The following is a 7,246-nucleotide window of genomic DNA, read 5'->3' as shown; positions in this document are numbered from 1 at the left end:
TCCAATATCTCAGCATCATCCCGGTCCCATAGATGCCGAATAATGGGACTTTTACTGTATGTATATATGTATATATATATATATATACAGTAATCACTCCAATATCCGACGTAATAGAGCCATAGGTAGGTCTGGATATTGGTTCTGTCCGGATATTGGGTCCCAGCTTAGGGACTTGTACTTATGGACCCTAACTCAGAGAAACACCTATACAACTCCCTCTGGACATGCATAGCACCTATTTAAGACCCAAATCACACCAATAAGGCACATAAATGACTGAAATAAATGCAAAAGAAACATAAAATGAGGGTTTAGAAGTATGTTCATACATTAATAAACATTCAAGTACTTATGGACCCTAACCTAGCCTAACTCAGAAAAACACCTTCCTACTGCACATGCATAGCTCCTAACACCCTATTCACACCAATAAAGGACATTAAAGAGTGAAATGAGGTAAGTATAGTATGGAAAAAAGTACAGTATGAAACATTCTGGCTACTTACAGCAAGTCCATGGCCACCTTGATGAATAACCGCCTCGTCTCGGACTCTGACAGTAAGAAGGATTTCCTGAAGCACTTGCAGTACACTCTTCCTGAAGCACTTGCACTGAACTTAGTCAGTCACACACAGAAGTCCGTTCTCTTCACAGTGTGCACTCTTGTCTAAATAATGCTCCATTGTAACTTACTAAGTGTTGCACTTTAACTTTTCCCATTCTTATAATTTTCCAAAGCCAAAACAAACAAGTCTATTTACGTTAAATTTTTTTTCTATTGAGTCTTTTCTCTCACAACTGTATATCCTTAACACAACACACTGTTTTTTTCACTGCACAACACTCAAAATTCCCGTGTGGTCTAGTGGAGAAGTTCTTGCTGTTTACTCACTGTCAGAGTCCGAGAGTATCACTGGCAAGCGACCTAGGGGTGCATCGCTGGGTCGTGGTGATGGCGTACCCACTGCAGACAACTCTGAAGACAGCCGCAAACTCACGTCGAGCGGTGACTCCACCGTGGCTGATGTGCTGGGCTGTGGCTCGGAGCATGAGGGCCTGTCTTGGGGAGGCAACGGAGTGGAGCCAGAGCTGGGCACAGTGGGGGTCACGGGCCTGAAAAAACTGTCAATGGTTGATTGACGCAATGACTGACGATTCTGACGATTGATAATGTGCTGCCTGAAAGCACGCACTTCCTCCACGAGTCCCAAGGGCTCCATCTCCCTGCCGTAGTCCAGGTGTTCCAGGTAGTCTAGAACGAACTCTAGATGTTCCCGGAGTGCGCTCAGCTTGGGGATGGCTGGAATAGTGTCCTGCTGAGAGGAGTCCGCATCATCTTTGCCTTCATCGTCGGATTATTCAAGTTCGGTACTGACACCTGCAACCGAAGACGCGATCTCGATATCAGACAATGTCTGATACCCAGGATCGCCCTCGTCGTCATCCAACCACTCACGAACATCGTCCACATCTACATCGTCGCCGTGCGTACATAGCCATGCATGGAAGTCATCCACGTCAAATCCTAGAAAATCGTACTCCACATCCCTTCCGAGAAGCAGACGAGACCAACCATTTTCTAGAGTCTTCACAGGGACTTCCATGCATTAGCCCAGTTGAACAGCGCAGACGATGTTGTAGCGGTGAAGGATTTCCAAAGTCCGCTTGCCTCGTGTGTCCCGTCCCTCCCTGCGCTCGTCCTCGTCCTCGAGAATAACCATCACCTCGTCCAGGAACTTCCAACGGTATAGGCGCTTTGTTGCCACGATCATTCCTTGGTCCATTGGTTGGATGAGAGCAGTCGTCTTAGGTGGCAGAAACATGCTCCTAATACGGCCATTTTCAGCAACCAAGTCCTTGTCGCACAGATGGGCAGGTGCATTGTCGAGGAGAAGGAGGGCCTTTACCTGGTCGCGCGGGATTCCCAGTGTCTTCGTCTGGTAATGGATGACCTCCTTGACGAAGTGGCGGTGGAACCAGTCTCTGAAGATCACAGCTGTGAACCATGCCTTCAAAGAATGGTACCAGACGACAGGAAGGACATCCATCACCCCCATGAAGGCACCGAGGCTGCTTTGCGCGGCCAACAACAACGGGCTTAAGCCGGTGCATGCTGTTAGCATTGGCACAACCCAAAGCAGATATCTGTTCCTTGGAGAGCTTGCGGCCAGGTACACGCTTCTCCGTCTCCTCGGCTAGAGTGTTCGTTGGCAGCGAGCGATAGAATAAACCAGTTTTGTCTGCGTTGTAGACTTGACCGAGAGTGAGGCCCTCCCTGTCGATCAAGCCCTTCACCTTGTGCCGAAACTCGTCAACTCCATCCTCGTTAGCGTCCAATGCTTTGCCATGTGCTTTACGGTTGGTAAGGCCATGCCGTAACTTGAATGCAAAGAGGCAACCCTCGGATGCCTTGAAGTCTAGGGCGTCGTGAAGCCTGGCGAACTTCTCAGCAGCAGCCTTCAGCTCCGTTCCATGTACCATCACACCAGCAGCACGTTGTTGTCGATACCAAATCAACGTGGATCGGTCGATTTCTGCAAACTTGGGGGTAAACATAACCTTCCTTTCCACGTTGCGTTTGCTTCTTGACGAGAAGTCAGCCGTGTACTGCATGAGTTTGTCTCGGGATCTCTTGATATCGAACAAAGTAGACCGGGCCAGGTTAAACTCGCGGAGAATGCGGGAAGAAGACCACCCCGCATCTACTTTCTCCAATATCTCCCGCTTCTTCTCCAGAGTCAACACCACTCTCTTCCTTTTCTCAGGTGGCGGGGCCATCATTACGCACACTAAGAGGAGGCCCGAGAGCAGCAGGACGCCCTGCAGCAGGTAAGGCACCACCACAAAAACGATCACATGGGCAGCCATAACGACGAGCATGCACTCGCGGCGAGAAACAGGCGGAAAGTGGGGAGGATGCAGCGGCGCTCTATCGGACGTCGGAGGAATGACGCACCACAACAATGCTCTCCCGCGCCGCACGTGGCAAGTTCAAATTACGGGTGGGAATTTTTTTTTTTTTCTTTGGGGGGGGGGGTTTCGGACCATTTTGAGAATATTGGATCCCAGGACAATTATGTCCGGGTAGTGGGGATGTTCGGATATTGGGCGTCCGGATATTAGAGTGATTACTGAATATATATATATATATATATATATACCACGTTGAGTACACCGCTTCCCGTCCGATCAGCGAAGTTAAGCAACGTTGGGTCTGGTTAGTACTTGGATGGGTGACCGCCTGGGAACACCAGATGCTGTTGGCATCCCTACGTCAAGTGGGGTTGGTGGAGGATTAGTGCCCCTCCCTGTAAAACAATTAACTCTGAGCCCTTGGCCACCCCGTCTGGGATACATGGCGTCTGGCAATGGATGGATGGATATATATATATATATATTTATACTGTATAAATATCTATCAACATATATATGCATATATATATATATATATATATATATATATATATATACACATATATATAAACATATATATATATATATAATAATATATAAAAATATATATATATATATATATTTGTACAGTGGATTTCTACTTGGTCCGTAACTACAAGTAATCCCTCTAATATCCGAACATACCCACTAACCGGACATAATCATCCCGGGATCCAACATTCCCAAAATGGTCTGGAAAAAAAAAAAAAAAAAAAAAAAAAATCCTGCCCGTAATTCGAACCTGCCACGCGGCGCAGGACAGCTTTGTTGTTGCGCGTCATTCCTCCGATGTCCAATAGAGCGCCACTGCATCCTCCCCACTTTCCGTCTGTCTCTCGCCGCGAGCGGACGCTCGTCTTCATGGCTGCCCACGTGCTCGTTTTTTTGGTGGTTCCTTACCTGTTGCAGGCACTCCTGCTGCTCTCGGGCCTCTTATTAGTGTGTGTGATGATGGCCCCGCCGCCTGAGAAGAGGAAGAGAGTGGTGTTGACTCTGGAGAAGGAACGGGAGATATTGGAGAAAGGAGATGCGGGGTGGTCTTCTTCCCGAATCCTCCGCGAGTTCAAACTGGCCCGGTCTACTTTGTTCGATATCAAGAGATCCAGAGACAAACTCATGCAGTTCACGGCTGACTTCTCGTCAAGAAGGAAACGCAACGTGGAGAGGAAGGTGATGTTTACCCCAAAGTTTGCTGAAATCGACCGCTCCACGTTGATTTGGTATCGACAGCAACATGCTGCTGGTGTGATGGTGCGTGGAACAGAGCTGAAGGCTGCTGCTGAGAAGTTTGCCAGGCTTCACGACGTCCTACACTTCAAGGCGTCCGAGGGTTGGTTCTTCGCGTTCAAGTTACAGCATGGCCTTACCAACCGTAAAGTTCATGGCGAAGCTTTGGACATTAACGAGGATGGAGTTGACAAGTTACGGCACATGGTGAAGGGCTTGATCGACAGGGAGGGCCTCACTCTCGGTCAAGTCTACAATGCTGACGAAACTGGTTTATTCTATCGCTCTTTGCCAACGAACACTCTAGCTGAGGAGACGGAGAAGCGTGTACCTGGCTGCAAGCTCTCCAAGCAACGGATATCTGCTTTGTGTTGTGCCAATGCTAACGGCATGCACCGGCTTAAGCCCGTTAATGTTGGCCATGCACTGCAGCCTCGGTGTCTTCGTGGGGTGACGGATGTCCTTCCTGTCGTCTGGCACCATTCTTTGAAGGCATGGTTTACAGCCCAGATCTTCAAAGCCTGGTTCCACCGCCACTTCATCAAGGAGGTCATCAATTACCAGACGAAGACACTGGGAATCCCGCGCGACCAGGTAAAGGCCCTCCTTCTCCTCGACAATGCACCTGCCCACCCGTGCGACAAGGACTTGGTGGCTGAGAATGGCCGGATTAGGTGCATGTTTCTGCCACCTAATACTACTGCTCTCATCCAACCAATGGACCAAGGAGTGATCGTTGCAATGAAGCGCCTATACTGACGGAAGTTCCTGGACAAGGTGATGGTTGTTCTCGAGGACGAGGACGAGCGCAGGGAGTGACGGGACACGCGAGGCCAGCGGACTTTGGAAAACCTTCACCGCTACAACATCAAGTCTGCAATCTACAACTGGGCCAGTGCATGGAAGGAAGTCCCTGTCAAGACTCTAGAAAATGGTTGGTCTCGTCTGCTTCTCGTAACGGATGTTGAGTACGATTTTCTAGGGTTTGACTTCCATGCACGCCAACGTACGCTTGGCGACGATGTTGATGTGAACGATGTGCGTGAGTGGTTGGATGACGACGAGGGCGATCCTGGGTATCAGACATTGTCTGATATCGAAATCGCGTCTTCAGTTGCAGGTGTCAGTACCCAGCTTGAAGATTCAGACGAGGATGGCGATGATGATGCGGACTCTAATCCAGCCATCCCCAAGCTAAGTGCACTCCGGGAACACATAGAGCTCGTTCTCGACTACCTGGAACACCCGGACTGCGACAGGGAGATGGGGCCCTTGGGACTTGTGGAGGAAGTGCGTGCTTTCAGGCAGCGCATCATCAATCGTCAGAATCGTCGGTCCTTGCGTCAATCAACGATTGACAGTTTTTTCAGGCCCGTAACCCCTGCTGTGCCCAGCCCTGGCTCCACTCCGTTGCCTCCCCAAGACAGGCCCTCATGCTCCGAGCCACAGCCCAGCACATCAGCCACAGTGGAGTCAGCGCTCGACGTGAGTTTGCGTCTGTCTTCAGAGTCGTCTGCAGTGGGTATGCCATCACCACAACCCAGGGACGGACCCCTAGGTCACCTGCCAGTGATACTCTCGGACTCATGACAGTGATTAAACAGCAAGAACTTCACTAGACCACACGGGATTTTACATTGTTGTGCAGTGAAAAAAAAAAAGTGTGTTGTGTTAAGGATTTACAGTTGTGAGTGAAAAGACTAATTTGGAACAAAATTTAACGTAACTAGACTTGTTTGTTTTTGTTTTAGAAAATTATTAGAAGAGTGGGAAAAGTTAAAGTGCAGAGTGCAACACTTAGTAAGTTACAATGGAGCATAAGTTAGACAAGAGTGCGCACTGTGAAGATAACGGACTTTTGAGTGCAACTGATTAAGTTCAGCGCAAGACTTCATAAACAGTGTACTGGAAGTGCTTCAGGAAATCCTTCTTACTGTCAGAGTCCGAGAGCAGGCGGTTATTCATCGAGACGACCATAGACTTGCTGTAAATAGGAAGAATGTTTCATACTGTACTTTTATCCACACTATACTTACCTCAAACACCTCATTTCACTCTTTAATGTCCTTTATTGGTGTGAATAGGGTGTTAGGAGCTATGCATGTGCAGTAGGAAGGTGTTTTTCTGAGTTAGGCTAGGTTAGGCTCTATAAGTACCAGTCCAGGAGCCAGTAACCAGAATGTTTAATATTGTATGAACCTACCTCTAAACCCTCATTTTATGCTTCTTTTGCATTTATTTCAGTCATTTATGTGCCTTATTGGTGTGATCTGGGTCTTAAATAGGTGCTATGCATGTCCAGAGGGAGTTGTATAGGTGTTTCTCTGAGTTAGGGTCCATAAGTACAAGTCTATAAGCTGGGGCCCAATATCCGGACAGGACCAGTATCCGGATCTGCCTATGGCCCTATTACGTCGGATATTGGAGGGATTACTGTATATATATATATATATATATATATATATATATATTTATATATATATATATATATTTATATATACAGTAACCTCTGAACTAACACGAGTTTAAAAAACATATTTTCGTTATAACACGAGCAAATATTTAAGGAGATATGTTTAACTAACAAGGATTTCTCGATATAACACAACTTTACATGTACAGTACGTGATGGTTTCAAATTAGCCGAGCATGCCTTGGACAGTCCCAAGCTGATAGACCGTGTGTGGCAGTTTATGCATAAATACAATTTTTTATTTGTCTGTTGCTTAAACTGGTTTTATTCAAACTATAATAATTGAAAATGAAGTTTGGCCCGATTCTGGGCAATTTGGCTCAATTTCGGACAAAATTTGGCCAGGAAAGTGATGGCAGATCTAAATTGTTACAACTTGATGCTGAGGAACAGAAAGAAGAAAACCACTCAGACCAAGATAAAGCAGTTCTTTATGAAGAAGACAGAAAACTTAAGGGAGTTATCTTCATCACCAGTAGCACGGGAGTCAGAGGAAGAGGAAGGACAGCAGAGTGATGAGGGACAGCAGAGCAAGGAAGGACAACAAATTCAGTGTGGGGAGCGCTGGGAGGTGGGGGAGCGGGGTCAGGA

General features: G+C 47.4%; 1 pseudogene; it reads left to right on the top strand.

Annotated features, from left to right (window-relative positions):
• Positions 1-3,150: 3,150 nt before the first annotated feature.
• Positions 3,151-3,269, top strand: LOC145414736 (5S ribosomal RNA; annotated as a pseudogene).
• The last annotated feature ends 3,977 nt before the right edge of the window (positions 3,270-7,246 follow it).

This window comes from Coenobita brevimanus, chromosome 100 (genome assembly GCF_032717465.1).
Source record: "Coenobita brevimanus isolate Jiangsu-jjx chromosome 100, ASM3271746v2, whole genome shotgun sequence".
NCBI lineage: Eukaryota > Metazoa > Arthropoda > Malacostraca > Decapoda > Coenobitidae > Coenobita > Coenobita brevimanus.
The sequence above is the reverse complement of the archived record's forward strand: the minus strand, read 5'-3'. Positions and strand labels throughout refer to the sequence as shown.